The 18,373-nt window shown below is 34.5% G+C and overlaps 1 protein-coding gene across 6 annotated transcripts in view; it reads right to left on the reverse strand.

Annotated features, from left to right (window-relative positions):
• PRKN (parkin RBR E3 ubiquitin protein ligase) overlaps positions 1-18,373 on the reverse strand; it is a 1,303,276-nt gene that overhangs the window by 1,056,421 nt on the left and 228,482 nt on the right. The window lies entirely within an intron of this gene.

The raw sequence follows: 18,373 nt of genomic DNA on the forward strand, positions 1-18,373 counted from the left end.
TCTCAAATGTGACCTCCTCCAAGAGGCCTCTCACTATCAGCACCCTCAAGACAGAGCTCACCTCTTCAGGGTTCCAGTGGCTTTTACTGTGTACGTCTTACAAGACTTGCCACATTCTCTCATGGAAGCAGTATAGCAGAGGTGACAAATACATCCTCCAAAATGAGAGGACCTATTCACCAATTCCTGTAGGTCCCTTATCAGCTCAGGAGACTGGGGTAAACACATTAACCTTCACTCTTTAACTCTCAGTTCCCTAATCTTCAAAATATAAATAAACCACAGAGCGTGTTCTATGATACATTAAGTAATATTTATAGTGTTTATAACTATCACATAATTACTTTAAAAAATAATGAATATTTGTATATGTCTTTGGTATATATTTTACCTCTTTAAAAGATTATACACTCCTCAAGGTCAGGCACTATAGCTTATTTTCTACTGTATCTCCTTTATTTATTTTTTAATAAATAAATAAATATTTTGTTTATTTTTGGCTGCATTGCATCTTCATTGCTGCATGCAGCCTTTCTCTAGTTGCACCAAGCTGGGGCTACTCTGTGTTGCAGTGTGCGGGCTTCTCATTGCAGTGGCTTCTCTTGTTGCGGAGCATGGGCTCTAGGCACGTGGGCTTCAGTAGTTGTGGATCATATTGCCTTATTCCTCCTGCAACTCACCATGATTTTGCATAGAATGCTTCTTAGACTCTAATGCCATGGACTATTTTGCTTTATCAATAAATGATGAGAACTTGAATTGTGAAAAAAATAAAATCCATTTTTTGTTATTTATGGTAGTTAGGTTCTATAAAGTCACGACAAACACTGAACTAGTGAATACTGAACCACTGCTCCTAGGAAAAATACAGGGTTAGGTTCCTGTGAGCCTCTGGTCACAACATTTTCATCAACCAATCAATACATAGCCTTGTTTTATGTGTGTGTCTGTTTAAAGACACCTTATTTAATATACACAGTTGATGCATTAACAATGAACTCATGGCCAGCAGCAATCAAACTCATATCTGAACGAAGCTTCTTTAACACACATATTCTCTCCACAAGGCACATCATTGCCTTCCTGTACTTAGGACACTAGACAGCATTTCAATATTAGCCTTGGGGGTCATTTTAAAGAGCAAAATCACCAAGAAAAGGCACAAAAATGTGAAAACACAGCACTAAATAGAGCATAAAAAGGACACTTGTTGACAGTATGATAACTGAAACAAGAAAGGAGAGCACAGCCTTGTTCTATCTCAGCTAGGAATCTGCACAGGGAGCCGCTCAAATTTCCTCACTATTCTGTATTTGTCTGTCAATGACCAAGAAAGTGCCGCAAGCATTGATTTTGAGGTTAGAATACAATACATTTTACCATGTAGATGAATTTGCAAATATGGAACCCATGAATAAGGAAGACTGATTTATTACAATAGGATAAAGTTCTGTGGGGGAATGGAAAAGAAAAACAAGTTTGAGAAAAAGAAATACAAAATTTCTTACTACTAAAGATGAGCTTTTTGTGTATTATTAAACTGAAGATAGTGAAAAGCAAATCATGAAAGTTTTAAAATCCCACTGAAAACATTTTTTTACAATGCAATTGTTTTATTATTTAAACCTTAATATAAGCAGTATGACAATACTGCGAATATTAAAGCCTACAATAAATTTTATACCAACTTAAAAATGTGCAAGGTTTGAGCAAAATAGAAGATTACTGACTCTAATATAATAACATTAATATGAAATCACAATGAAGTTGATTAATATAAAGAAATAAAAACTGTACCAACTCCAAACTGAAAAATCATCCTACTTAGAGTCAATTGGTGGAAACAAGCATCAATTTAGTGATGTGGACACAAACTTGAGATCACATTGTTCTGCTGTTCCACGGTTTTGTTTCTTTGTATTTTTGTTTGCTCAATCACTAATAAAATATTTTTAAAATATTTTATTTGCTCTTTTTTATAGAAACAATTTTCAAACAATTTTGCATTCTCAGTTGCTTCAGTCAAAAAGAGGTTTATAAAGATATCCAAGAAATACAGTGCTTCTGATAGGAAGGGAATTTTAGGGAAAGCTAGTATTATATAAACATATAATGATATTAAATGTTCCCAGTTTATGTCTCTCCCTTCCAGAGATGGGATAACTTGCTATCTTTGTGAATAAAATTAATTTGCCCCAGCTTTTTGCTGTTGTTGTTTTTAATGGCAACTTATAGGCCTTTATCTTTAATTCTTTTCTTGCTATCAAGAAATTTTCCATGTGACACTAAGGCAAGTTTATTTCACTAATTTTTTTTTGTATTGAAGTATAGATGATTTACAATGTTGTGTTAGTTTCAAGTGTACAGCATAGTGGTTCATTATTTTTGCAGATTATACTCCATTATAGGTTATTACAAGATAATGGGTATAATTCCCTGTGCTATACAGTATATCTTTGTTGCTCATCTAGCTTATGTATAGTAGTTTGTATTTGTTAATTCCATACTTCTAATTCGCCCCCCCATATGGTAACCACAAGTTTGTTTTCTATGTCTATGAGTCTGTCTCTGTTTTGCATATACATTCATTTGTATTATTTTTTAGATTTAATGTATAAGTGATATACAGTATTTGTCTTTCTCTGTCTTACTTATTTCACTAAGCATAATATTCTCTAGGTCCATCCACATTGTTGCAAATGGAAGTATTTCATTCTGTTTATGGCCAAATAATATTCACATATATATAAATTCATGTTTCATGTATATATTCATATATATAGATATATCACTTTTTTAATCCAATAGTCTGTTGATATATTAAAACATCTATTTGTGGATTGCTTCCATGTCCAGGCTATTGTAAATAGTGCTGCTGTGAACACTGGGGTGCATGTGTTTGAATTAGTGTTTTCAATTTTTCTGGATATATATCCAGGAGTGGAATTGCTGGATCATATGGTAGTTCTATTTTTAGTTTTTTGAGGAACCTCCATACTATTTTCCATAGTGGCTGCACCAATATACATTCCCATCAACAGTATACAAGGGTTCCCTTTTCTCCACATCCTCTCCAACATTTGTTATTTGTAGATTTTTTCATGATAGTCATTCTGACAGGTATGAGGTAGCACCTCACTGTGGTTTCAATTTGCATTTCTCCAATAATTCACGATGTTAGACATATTTTCATGTGTCCGTTAGCCACTAATTTTCAAGATGAAGAAAATGAATATAATTAAATTACTTGAATTGAGTAAAAGAAAGGAAGAAGTAAATGTTTTCATTGTAAGCTAATATACATTACTGATTTGTGCATTAAAGACATTTAAGCTAATCTCTTCTAAAGTCAGCATTACATTACTGTTGAGTGAATGAAGAAACACACTTGAAAGGGTGTCTGGCACACAGTAAACATTCACTAAATGATAGTACTAATTGTGTATAAGAAGTGTCTTCCATTGACTTAATACAATTCATAATTAATGGTTAACAAAATGGTTAGTGAGTCTTTGTCCCATAGACCAAAACTTACATTATAGTTTCATTCTTAAACTTAAAATACAAAATTCCACTTGCAAATATATTTTCTAACTTCCCAGCGAAGACTTAGACCTGTGGCAGAACCACTCAACATGTGCCAGGGCAGGGTGTGAATTCAGATACAGAGCTCTCAAGCCAGGCCACCTGGGTGAACTCTCTTCTCAACCTTCCTGATGTGTCACTTAACCTTTCCATGCTTTAACACCCTCAAAATTAAAAACAGCATTGATGTCTACTTTCTAGGGTTGCTACAAGGATTTAATGGCTGACTACATGTATATTGTGGACACTCAGTAAATGTTAGCAGCTATAATTAAACAATAAAAATTAACCACATTTTCCAAAATAAATTGGAAAATAGCTTTCTGGTAGTCATCAAAATGATGTTACATTCTTAAGCTCCACTTAGATATATTTATTAAAATCCTCTCTTAAAATCTCTATAGATGTGAAGAAACTGGAACTCCATACATTGCTGGTGGGAATGTAAAATGGTGCAGTCACTTTGGAAAACAGTCTGAGGAACAGGCAGTTCCTCAGACAGTTAAACACATAAAGCTACCATATAACCCAGCAATTCTACTCCTAAGCATATACTCAAGAGAAATGAAAACATATGTCCATGTAAAACCTTATACATGAGTGTTCATATCAGCCTCCTTTTTAACAGCCAAAAGATGGATTAATTAATAAATGGATATATGCACACGTGGTATATTCATACAATGAAATATTTTGTGGTAATTAAAAAGGGATGAAGTACTGATTCATACTACAACATTAATGAAACTTAAATACTAAGTATTATAAAAGAAGCCAGTTACAAAAGACCACAAGTTATATTATTCCATTCATATTAAATATCCAGAACAGGCAAATCTTTAGACACAGAAAGTATATTAGTGGTTCACTGGGGCTGTAGTGGAGAGCATTTGGGGAGAAATGAGAGTTACTGCTAAAGGGTAAGGGTTTCTCCTCAGGGTGATGAAATCTTCTAAAATTGATAGTGGTGATAGTTGCAGAACTCTGAATATACCAAAAAACACTGAATTTACACTTTAAATGGGTGAAACTTTTAGTATGTCACTTATATCTCAGTATAGCTTTCTACCCACAACTCCCCCCGAAACATCTCTAGATAGTCATCACTTGTTAAAGTACTTGGCAAAAGACAGTTACTTAGTACTTTGGGAATAAGCAAATAAATGAATGTGCATTCACTTAATCTTAATGGCTTTCTTTCCTATTTTTATTCATCAGCGAAGACTGCAATTACAGGAAGAAATTTAAAAAATTCATAAACGTCATCTTTTGCATTTAGATGTTTGTTTTTATAATGTGATAAAGTTTTGTTGTTAAATATCTCACAGTTGCTGTACCTAGAAGTGCTTTTAGGACCCAGACTAGTGCTAATGGTATGAAAAAAAGGCAACATGTATTTCAATGTTAATACAGAAGCTCTAATTTGCTCAAATTATTAACACTGTTCTAATTTCCATATGCTCTAAAGTCAGTATGAATAAGATTTAGAACAAATTGCTGGTGACATTAAAATTCATTCGTTTGTACTTTCAACAAATATTTACTGAATAAGTATCTATGTGCTAGGCACAGTGCTACAAACTGATGCCACAAAAATGAATAACACAGCCTGGGGGCAGAGATGACAAAACAGAATTATGCACTACAACGTGCTGTATGTTAATATTAGGGTTTGTACCATGTGCAATACACCGAATGCTTTGAGAACAGAGAAGAGGGAGTGGCTAAAGGCTGGAGGAGTTAAAAATATTTCAGAGATAAAGGAAAATTTATGGCAGATACAGAAAAATAAGGGATTTTCAACTGGATTTTTTTTTTATTGCGACAGAAGAAAAGTCATAGTATACTAATTACTCTTTTAGGAAAAACCAAGGTGTTTTCATTAGCCATGAGGATATCAGTATTATAATGGATGGATGTATTTGCAGTAGCGAGTGATCAGACAGCACTAAGTGTCTTAAATAATTCTGAGAACTCTAAAGGTGTCTCTTAAAACTTTTAAAAGGCTAAGTTTTCTATTGCACAAAAGGACAATCTTTCAATATTCAGACAATATGTTAACTCATCTGGGTATCCCACATTTAAAAAGGAATATGTTAAAATATCTACATGCTTATATTCTGAACTGTACGATATTCTAAAAGTTGTATCATGATTATGAACTTCACACCTGAGGCCAATATTTGGTTAACAAATGTCTACTGTTAATTAAATTGGGCATCAGTTGTGTTGATTGTGCATGGTTTCTCACAAAGGCATCTCTAGTTCTACTATGTAGATTAATACAAAGTTGACCCTTGAACAACTCGGGAGTTAGGGGTGCCAACCTCTAAGCAGTTGAAAATCCACATGTAACTTATGGTCGGCCTCCATATATGTAGTTTCTCAACATCCATGGTTCCTTGGTATCTGCATCTGCAGATTTAACCAACTGCAAATCATGTAGTATTATAGTATTTACTATTGAAGAAAAATCCACATTATAAGTGGGCCCACCCAGTTCAAATCCACGTTTTCAAGGGTCAACTGTAACTATCAAAAACATCATGCCATTTCACTTCAACTTGATGTTTACAACAAATTTATGTGTGTATACATATAAATACATAGACACACACACAGTCTCTTCCAATATAAGCTTTAAGGGTTAAGAAGCTAATGTGTTTCTTATCCTCTCATCATACAGAGTTCTAGAGGTCCTTCTGTAATAACAACGATGTGCTCTGATAGATGGACAAGTACTTTCCAAATTTTAACACTGATAGAAAATATCATAGGTCCAGTAGATAATTTTAAGGCTAAATACCCGAAGTTCAAGACAAGGAGTCAATGAGAACTTTATTTAGTCCAGTAAATTAAAACTCATCTTTGAACATGTGAGCATTTGCTTTGACACAAAGTCTCTGCAAGAGTTTGTATTAAATCATTTAACTCTTCATTATTAAATGTGGGCAATGCTCTGAACCTACTTCAAATGATCACTCTTGAGGAGCTACAACAAACATTATGGTAAAGATTATTTAAAGCAAAAAGTTTTCCATTAAATCAGTATAATGTTAATATTTGCCACAAAAAAGGAAGAATTCAACTCAAATCTTTCTATCAGGATATCATTCTCCATTGGGTCTTTGGTGTTTCTACAATTTTGCTTCACTACCCTCCATGCTGCACAGTCCTTTCATGGGTGTTTGTATAGCAAACATGTGGATCAAAGGGCAGGCATGTTTACTGTCTTTTATAAAAGATTTAGGTTCCCTAACTTTCGGGTTCCTCTACTTTAATGCCATCCACTGTGAGTGCAGGTGTCACCTGGCCCTCTTCACATTGCCCTATGGGGACTGGGGCTGGGGGGATGCCGATAGCATGGCTACTGATGTTGCTGTGAGTAATAAATGATCCTATTCTCTGACTCAGAAGTCTCATGTCTTCTACCAGCAACCATGTAACTGTGGCAGGCCGAATTTAGCTTACAAAGAGGGTGAAATCATAGACCTTCATGGTTTTTGCCACTGCCTATCAATTCCCTGCTTTAAGCATTATGTTCTCACTCTCTATGGTGTTTTCTGTTTTTATTTTTTTGTCACTCCATAAAACACATTTAGAAAATAAAATAAAAATGCACTCTGGGCTGAAATAAAATACAAGTATTTATTTATTTTTTTGCGGTACTTGGGCCTCTCACTGTTGTGGCCTCTCCCGTTGAGGAGCACAGGCTCTGGACGCGCAGGCTCAGCAGCCATGGCTCACGGGCCTAGCCACTCCACAGCATGTGGGATCTTCCCGGACTGGAGCACGAACCTGTGTCCCCTGCATTGGCAGGCGGACTCTCAACCACTGTGCCACCAGGGAAGCCCACAAGTCTTTATTTTCATCAAGGACACTCCCTACCTTGTTTTTCTCTTTTTTTTGGGGGGGAGGGTTTGGTCATTTGTTTTGTTCTGTTTTGAGATGAGATCACTAAATAATGCTTAAGCTTCAAAAACACTTTCATTAACTAGTATAAGTACTTTCAACTTAAAGAATCCTAACAATCTAACAATCTGGTGCAGCATATACTAACTTAGAAAAATGACATAGTCGTTTTCCTTTTCACTTTGAGAACTTGCTCGTGCTGATTAAAAGGTAATTACTTATCTTTGATTTTCACACTTAAGTCTTTAATCTCAATTGAATGTATCTCATAAATGGGTGTCAGGAATCCAGTATTACATAGATACAGACACATAGATATATTGACTAACTAAATAAATAACCTTCACAAATCACTCATAATTAGATGACAAAGTATTTCATTCACCTTTTCCAAGATTTTAATCATTTATCATAAGCTTTTTATTTTCTTAAAGAAAAATTGAAGTTTGATTTTTAAAAATCTAGAATTTTCCCAAATAATACAGCATTCATGTGCAGGTGGAGCAAACTTTCAAAGTCATGTCCCATTTCATTACAAATTTATCTACAAATGTGTGTTTTAAAAGCTCTCCTCAGCCCTTGTAATAAATGTTAACAACCTTGTCACTACAGTAAACACCCTGAGATGATCAACGGGCCAATCTTTGACCCAGGTATTCTCATGGCTGCTGAGATGCTCAGAGGCCTTCACATTGACCATGGTCCTCCAACTGTGTAACATACCCATATTCAGCACTCCTCACCCCAATGGAGAGGATGCTTGCCTAAAAACTCCCAGAGTATGTGAAAATCTTCTCCTCCAAATATTATCATCCAGATCTTTGCATATTAAGCTGCCTTCCCAGATATCACCTCTATAAATATATCAGAGGAAAGCCAGTGGAATAGTCAAATCCTCTGTGTCCAACCTTTCATGCAACTCCAAGAAGTGGGCTAGCTTCTCTCTCAACTAGTCCTTCTTTGACATCTCTAAATCTATCCCCTGATTTCTGTTGCTATTTATAGAACTACCTTTTGTTTTCCTTCAATTTTAGATCCCCAGTTTGGGGATCACCTACAGGTTGGATTTCAAGCATTGTCAAATTGTCTTTTCTCACAAAAGGTTCATCTTCCATAATAGTAATTCTATACCTGACTTTGAAGGAGGCTTCCAGAAATTTTACTATGCTTTTCATTATATTTCAACAATATGAGTTCACATTATTGTTTCACAAAGCTTCTGATTTTCTTTCAGAATTAGAAAGATTGATCTCTTTTTAATTGAGATGTAATTCATATACCATAACATTCACTTTTTTTTTAAACTTCTCTCAAGGGCCAGCAGCCACGTACTCCGCCTTGAGATGGGGCAAGTGGGGACACCTGAGGCCTTTCCTCCAGAAGCTTGGGGAGAGGGGCTACCCAACCATCCAAGGTATGTTTCCAGGTCCTCAGCCACTCTCAGCACCCACCACTCCATCCCTCATGTGTGCCAAAACTCACCCTTTTAAAGTGCACAATTATTTGTTTTCAGTATATTCACAGAGTTACACAACCACTCTAGTTGTTCACCACTACTTAGTTCCAAAATATTTCCATTATCCCCCCCAGAAAAGCTATAGCTTTGTAATATAGTTTGAAATCACTGAATATGAGAGAGTCTGATTTGGCTAATAAAAGTCCTGAATATTTTATAAAATGGATTTGGATTAAGAATTCAGTCTAGCATCTAAAAGAACTATAATGTTATATATCAATCATGTCTCAGTTAAAAAAAATCAGTCTTGGAGAGAGAAAGCTGTGATGGGTGCCAACTTTATGGCATTGAAAAAGTACTAACTACATAACATAAAAGAGGTGAAAATCCATCTTTAAAAGACAGGAGGCAGCTGCCTGTGAAATCTGAAGTGTAGACATAAAAGCCCTGTTTACGGAGTGGAAGCAAAAATTGCTATTCCAGTGTGAGAAGGCATGCCCGCATTTATCCCTTAATGCCCCCTCCCAAATCAGTCCTTTGGCACTGGACACCCAGTAAAACAGGGTGTTCTTAGGACCAAGTGGAAGGACATGCAAACACTACTAATGACAGGCTGAGGCTTGATGGGCCTCACGGGTTGGGATTTACTGAAACTACTGAAAAAGAGCTAAGCCCCATAACAATTTAAAAAGATTTCTGAATGTAATGGCAAGAAAATATCCCTGTATGTGATTATATTTGACTCCTTCTCCAACCTGGATACATGAAGATCAATGAGATTACAGATGATTCTATTTTCTTTCCCTCATTCTTCTGTATTTCTTGTTATACTTTAAAATGGGGGAAATGCCTCTAAATTAACTTAATTTTAAACTTTAAAAAGTCAGTTTCCTGATAACAGAAAAATTGCATTCATTAAATAGAACAAAAATTCTATGATTCCTTATTTTTATGACGAGAAAACCCAAATAGGAGATTGCCTGACTTAGACAAGCCATGTGCCCCTGTTTTAGCTCAATCGTGTATGTGCCAGAGCATTTTCAGGTTGCACAATGTCAAAAATCATGTAATTCATGGTTTTCAGTTCTTTATGATCAGAGGAGAAATAAAAGATTTCTAGTTTAGGAAACTATGTGAAAGGTAAAATGGTAAATTGTGACGGATGACACAGGAGTGGGGCAGTCTGGCTCGTGTGGCCGTGTGTTTGTGTGGGCCGCAGGGAACAGGGCAACAAGGGGACTAGTGCATGAACTAGAATGACCACCAAATATCGACCCAATACTTAGAAGAGACACCTTTTTAATACCATGTGACTTTTTAAATATCTCCACTTCATCCCATATGATGACTTTAGACACCTGTCTTACTAATTTATGGTTCTTATAAATTCTTAGGTTGAATGTAATTTGAAAGTAGTGATGGAATTAGATTTTAGGATTATATTTTTCTGGCATTTTCTTCATATAAAGGAATGATCATTCATTTTGGTATAAAGAGTACAGATACATATCACTAATAAGTGAATATTATTTTCAAGCTGCAATATATCTGCTGCATTTTCATGTTTGGCATAAATAATGTCAATAAAAATGGTGATCAAAGCAACGGAATTCTAATATTATGTTAGAAGAAACAGATTAAACAAATGACTTCAGTGTTCCAAAGATACCAAAATGCAAACAATTTTTTTTCTGGAGGTATTATTTAGCTAAATGGTGGTATTTCTTTACAAATTTCAAGATAGAATAAGAAATATTAATGTTATATTAATTAAATAAAGTCAAGTGCTAATGGCAAGTAAAAAATACAACATTGATTTCACCTGTACACACTGATATGGAAATTTTGTCCCATATAACATATAATATGAAAATTTAATCATAGCTAACTTCTTCCATAGGTTCTATATGCCCTGGAAAATGCACTAAAATTGAGTTAGGAGGAGGGTATGATAATATTTAAGAATTTAACAAAGTTATCACAAGAACATCACACTCAAATTTTACTCTCTCTCTCTCTTCCTATCTGCAACCTCTAGTTATATGGTGACTAATATATCTTAATGTATTTCAGTATATCAGTATTTTTATTATATTATTCCTTAAGATGACAACTCCAAATAACTAGTACTGAAAGAAAATACCAGAACCACCAATATTTTTCTTTTCTTGACATACTTGCAGATATATATTTTTATGTTTATAACAGAGCTAATAAAGAAAGATGCCCAGCTTATTATTTCTAGATTGATTGCAGAAATAGCTACTACCCTTTTTGATGATGTAGAAGTTTATACATGTATTGATGAAGCAACAGCTGTGATAAATCACTTCAAGAAAATAACACTTTTCATTGCTTTTCTCTTTGTTCCCTTACAACCTGTGTTATGAAGTGAAATGTGCCTGGACTTGTCTTTAGGACATAGAAGTGATAATCTGCAGAATGGGCTGTGCGTGCTAACACTTAATATTCACCTATGCCCCAGGTATTATGCTATTGTTAATTTTGAATAAAAGCTGACACCTTACTTTTTTATATGCCATTGTTGCATCTGCTTCTATTGCAGAATAAAATAAAGACCACTATTCTCTGTTTTTCACTTTTTGTCCTTTTAAAATCTTATTAATTTATTTAAAGGTTAGATGGATTTGGCTAATTTCTCAACTTTAAGCAAGGTAATAACTATTCCTGTGTATTGCACATAACACTTACCTTGTTCAAGAAATTAGCAGCAAAGAAGCCATCTCCAACTTTTATCCCCAAGTTCTAGCAGAATAGTAGGTGACATACATAAGCAAATATGGTAAATAAAAATATACTGAGCTCAATTATCATGAATTATTCCTATGATTCTATTATTACATTTATTTATTAATATTACAAGTCTTTGCTAAAATGTCAACTCTGGGGGGAAGCCCTCTCGACTATGCTCTTTAAAACCACAAATAATCCCCTCACTTGGCACACCTAACCCTTACTCCCTTCTTTCTTTTCCTCCACAGTATTTATCAATATCAGTCATACTTCATCATGAAGACCAGGATTTGTGTCTGTATTGTTCACTACTTTATCCCGAATGTCTGGCACTTACTAGCTGCTCAATAAAAATAGGATGAATGAATACTATAAACATGTATGAAGTACAGTAGGTATTCATTAGAGCACTTACTACAATTTATCTTATTTGTCATCAAACATTCCTTCCACACCACCAGCTCCTCTCTTAGTCTTCACTGTAGTGCCAAAAATAAATGGCTTAATGCCAAAAACATAGCAGCCATCATCAATGTATTCCTTTCCCTTACCTTTCTTATCATTAAGCCCTTGGTTCTATCTCCAAAATATATCTTGGATTTTTCTACTTCTATCTCCACTGTCTCCACCATTATCTCTCTCTTGAATAAGAGCAATATCCTTTTAACAGGACTTTCTCCTGTATACCTGTCTCTCCCAAAAGCAGTCAGATGAATCTCTTGACCCAAGAATAGTCATATTGTTTCCTACTTAAAACCTCTCAATTACTTCCTGTTGTTCACAAAAGAAAATCCACGCTCCTTATTACAACCTGTAGGCCTACATCACCTGGCCTCTTCTCTCCTCTAACTTTCAATGCACCATGCTCAGCTACATTGTTCACCATGCTGCAGCCATACTGGCTTCTTCTTTGTGTTTATGAAATAAGCCAAACTCTTTCTGAATTTTATGTCTTGGTGTTTGCTAGTCCCTCTGCCTGAAACACTCTTTCCATATCTTTACAAAGCCTACATTCATCCTTTGGATCGTACCTCAAATGCCATCTTCACATAAGATCTTCTCACGACCACCCTAATTAAGTGGCCTCCCCCATCATCCTCTCATCATTTGTTTATTACTGCCCTGGTTCTTACTATCAGATTACTTGTTTGCTTGCTATTTATTAAAATGTAAGCAGGGCAGAGACTTAGCCTCTTTGAATTGGCAAGAACTAATAAAATGCCTTGCATATATGGATTGCTCCATATATAGCAACTGAATCAATAAATATAACATTCTCTTCACCAGAACGTGCAACCCTCACGTTTGTAATTCCAATACCTAGCACTTACGAGGTGTGCTAAAAATGTTGAAGTGAATTACAAGCTTTATATCTGTTACTTCTATCATGGGTGCCTCCCAGAAATACCTTTGTTCATAAAGATTTGCATACGATAGCTGGACTGAGAGAAAATGTTGAATTCATTCAACTGCCATTTACTCAGTGTTCATCAAGTGCTGGAAAGAGTACATGGTAACTTGGCTTGTGAGTGTAGAACAGGAGATATCACTTCTTAATTATTTGATAATTTCATAAATGTAGGACACACACATTTCACCAAGGCATTTGGCAATATTTTTCATCATATTTTTGTTTTCAAATGCAGAAATGTGGGTTGGATAGTAGCCCTGCTAACAGATTAGGTACAATAAAATGGTTGGATGAAGAGTTCCACTCCAAGAGTGTGGAGTGTGTTCAACAGCTCATTCAGTGCAGCAAATATTTGCTGAGCAGCTCCTACCATTCAAGTACTGAGCTTGATGTGAGAACAATACGAGTATTATGTGTAATCTCTTACCTAGAAGAGTGCATATGTTTTCTGGCAACTTAGCACAGATCTATCCCCTGTACTATTAACATCATTTTAAAAGTAATACACTGGATGAATATATAGAGAGTGTGCTACTATCAACATCATACAAAAATCATAGGAAAAGAAAACAAAAACAATAAATTAATCACAATCTAAGAGATGATAACTGTCTAGAAGGCTGGGATGAATTTTTTTAATGAAATTTAACTCAGATAAATATATGGTCCTACTCTCAAGTTCAAAATACCAACTACATATCTACAAAATGGAGGTGATACAGAATACGACCACTCATAAAAATCACATAGGGATTTTAACTTACAGTACTCTTTGTAAAAACTACTGTGACACAGCTGTCATAGAAACTCGTTTCATCTTCAGTGCATTTACAAAGCAGTAATCAGTCCGGTGCCAGTCAGACCACACTCAGAACTCAGTATGTTCAGAAGTGGGCACCACACTATAAAAAAATTCAGAGGAATCAGCCAAGATGATAATGAGGACTCTTGCTGCTACAGAACGTGGAAGTGCTAAAAGTCTTATACTACTGAAGAATCTGCATAGGAAGGTGGAATATATGAAGAGAGGGTGAGTGAATGGTGGGGAAGGAAGGAGTTGATAAATGTCTTCAAATATTCAAAGGACAGGTATGTGGAAGAAATACTAGACCCCTTATTTATGATCCCAGGGCAAAGAACTAGAAAACTATAGGAAGAGGGATTTGATTCACTATAAATAAAGGCTAACTAACAACACTGTCCTGAGAAAGCCTGAACCATCTCACAAGAAAAAGAGTTCTCCACCAATGGCAGGTTTCCCATGGTTGCTGGGATGTCCTGTTGGCAAAGGTATCATGTGAGAGATGTGAACACTGAATAGGTAATTGGATCAAATGATTGCTAGATTCTAAGATCTTTATATTCTATGGTATAATGAAAAGTGATATAAAAATTGGGAAGGATTACTTTTCATTCATTCATTCATTTACCTAATACTGCTTTTGTTAGGCACTGTTACAAGTGCCATGGTTGCAAAAGTGAACTTAAATAGGCAAAAATTGCTACACTTTTGAAGCTTACATTCTAAATGGCTTGGAACAATAAGGCTACTTAGTGCTAGTCTGAGGCAAAACTATGCTAGAGAAACTCATTCATCTCTTCTTTTTAAGTTAGAAGTTATGATGGATACAGCCATTTGTTTCAGTCACAAAAACTGTGTCAGCCCATTTTGCCTTTATCACTGCTGTATTTTCTCCCTTCCACTCTAATCTATTGCTTTGCTCATCACCATTGCAAAACAATGATTTATAATTAATTATTTATACTTTGCAACCATTAATAAAATATATTTTGCCATTTACTAAAGTATTAGATATTAATGTGTTCTCTTGGGTCTGAGTTCTTACACATTAAAAATGTCCATTTTAAAAATTATAAAATAAATACAAGGTTCATTATTAAAATTTATAAATTATGAATAAGGATAAAAATTAAAAGATGTATATATTTCTGATCTTTTAATAGCATGATATATGCATATATACAAATGCAGATTTAGGCTTATTTTTCCCAATCTTGTGGCATTTCTGTGGTTTCATATTTTACCGCACTATTAAAATTATTAGAACACTAGTCTTTTTGGAATTGATAAAACAAATCCCTTAATTGGAACGGCAGACATCTATCGTCGTCTTTGTGGGCTGTCTTTAGATTTAAGAAGATATAAAAAGCTATCATCATCAAATGACACTTAGTAAACGCCCTGTGTTGGCTAAGTACATAAGAACATTAAACATGAAGAATTTCCATTTTAGTTAGATCAATTGATCCACATCAAGTCAATGACACTAGAGAATTTTGCCTTCTACATAATGACAGAACAGCTCTAAAAATATACATTTAATCCTTATTGATTTAAACATATGTAGAACTTATTTATACTTTTGACCTCTGTCACATCATGGAGTAAGACATTTCCTTATATTTTCTGAATAACTTAGTGGAATTTGAGAAAATATTCCAAAGCTGTTTGGAACAAATAATTCAACATAATATTGAGTTGTACAGTCCCTCACTTACAGGGTGAAAACCCACATGACAGCCTCAATATTAAATAATTGCACTTGCAAGGCAGTGCCACAGTATATACCTGAATGTTGTAGCCAGCTACTCCAGAAACCTATAGTTGTGATGTTTTGGATTTTGGTGGGCTAAACTTATTCAATTGAGGTATAAGTTCTTGTACTTTTTTAATAGCAGTTATTTCTGTTCAGGTCCTTGAAAGAAAGCACTAAGTAAAAATTGCTGAACCTACTATCTGCCTTTCAAAATTGCTTAATTTTATTTTTTTAACCCAGGAAGACCTAACTTTTCCACATGTGCCATCATAAAATATGAATTCCTTGATCATTTTATCTCCCCTGAAACTCTTTTAGCCTTTCTGCATCTTTGTTAGGGTGCTTACCAGAATTGGATATTTCAAGTAGGAAAGTACCATAAATTTAAGTACAGATTGGAAAGTAATTTTTTGTCTTTTGCAAGTAAATGCTGTCTTGCATTTTGGTCTTTTAGGTAAAAGCATTATACTAAACTACTACCTTCAAAGAATGGGACATAATGACTAAGCCTTGTTATCAAGTAAGCACAATTTGAATTAATTTTCTCCAAATGCATTTCTTTACTTTTGCCAACATTAAGTTTGACATTAGATATAATCATTTTTCAATGCCTACCTGCAAAGGGGGTGGCATTTGTACACCACCCACTTAATCTTCCTAGTATAATACAAGTTATAAATGTGAGCCATATATGTAATTTTTAGTCTTCTAGTGGCAAAATTTTAAAAAGTAAAAAGAAAAGGATGAAATTAATTATATTTTATGTATATCCAAAATATTATCACTTCAACATTTAATCAATATAGAAAGCACTAAGAAAATAATTGTAAATTCTACTTTTTCATACTGCTTTTGAAATGTGGTGTGTGTCTTCAATTATAGCACAATTCATTTCAGACTAGCCACGTGTGGCTAATGGCTACCATATTGGAAGGCACAGTTCTACAAACAAGCTGTCAGGCCTTATGCTAATGGGAAGTTTAGAAATAGCACAGTTTGCATTCTCAGGTTACTATATTAACACGACTCTACCCATAACACTGAATATGAATTAATCTATTAAAAGTGTTGCAATTATAGACTTTAAACAATTTAGGTTAGTCTTTGTCTTAAAATGATGAAAAAAACATAGCTGGTTTCCCACCAGCCTTTCAGCTGCAACAACCATTTAATGAAGAAGAGGTCCAATCTTTTCAATTAGTTTAATTAAAACATGGCGTTTTAAAGGTAATATGGATGACTCCAGGACTGCAGATTTGTTTGTTTTATTAGTAATAGAAGGGCCGTTCCCCACTCATATGAAGCTGGAAAATAGTATTCAAATGATTTAATATCTTTGAAAGAACAAAGTACAGAAATATTTACATAACATAATACCATAGGTGGAATATCCATCTTAACCTAATGTTAAGAATGACAAAGGGAAGATAAATCAGCATAATACATCTTATTTATTTTCCAATAATACAGCTGGGACATTCCATATACCTAACTTCTTTAACCTGTCAGGAAGAGTAACTTATCTGTATTTAATTTTCTCCTGCATATATTGAATGAATAAATTGTGAAAACATGTCTGAACACTTCTTTTAGAAACAACTGTACTTCTTTTTAGGTTATTCAGTTTTTAGTGAGAAACCATTAAATCCTATTTCAACTAAAAAAAGGTAAATAATTAAAGAAAAAATGAATATGGGAGACTACTTACTATTATGTTATAAACATGATCTTCAAGCCTATAATATAAATTCAGAGCTTTTCAGCAAATCACAGGAAGTCAATGTAAAAAGTATTAAAAATTTTTGCAATAAATTCTATTTGTTTTAAAATAGTCTATTAAATCTAAATGTTGATAGTAATATTAGTAACAAAAAACTATGTTCAAAGAAAGTTTTCAGGGAAAATGTAAAACAAGTTAATCAAGAAGCAACATTACAAGATCCAAAGATTAAAATTTGTTAGATTGAGGATATGATGACTGATACCATATAACAAGCAGACCAGGGTGAAGTCCAGAGAGATCATCTAAGGCAAGAAGAATCAGCCAGCTCGTGGAGGTCTCCAGCCCAAGGGGATTGGGAAGGAGGGTTCAAAGCACTGATCTGATGACCAGATGATGAGAAACTCTTAATATCAAGAGATCAGATATTAAGACAGGAATAATGCCACCAAAGGCAGGATATTTCTGATGTTGGGCCAGAGCTGGGCTTCAGGGTATGGGCAGGCCTGATACCATAGACCCAATGTAGCAGAAGGAAAAGAAAAAGCATGAAGGCTCAAGAACATACTGATACTGTCGTTATTAAAAACAGATGTGAAAATTGAATTTAAAATGAAATAGATTTTTTTTTAATTACAGAAATTCCTCTGAAAATTCTTCATTTTCCCCTCCAGAAAAAAAGTAAACTCAAGATAATGAATAATATCTACCTTCTTATATGCTTTACATATATTTGCTACTTTTTATCAACAATATTAATAACAATAATCTGAGGAATAGCTTTCATGCTAGACTCCCTAAGATCAGGAAAAATATTAAAAACTCATTACAATTTAACAAAAAAACAGTCTCTGAAAATGCACAGTCAAATAATCTTGGTCCACAGGGCTAAGGCTCCCATTCACTCCGTCCTTATTGAGGGCTCACTAGATGCAAGGGCTCCTAGGATTATGGTGTCTAGTGTGAAGAGTCAAAAG

Source organism: Mesoplodon bidens, assembly GCF_964165515.1.
Source record: "Mesoplodon bidens genome assembly, chromosome: 12".
NCBI lineage: Eukaryota > Metazoa > Chordata > Mammalia > Artiodactyla > Ziphiidae > Mesoplodon > Mesoplodon bidens.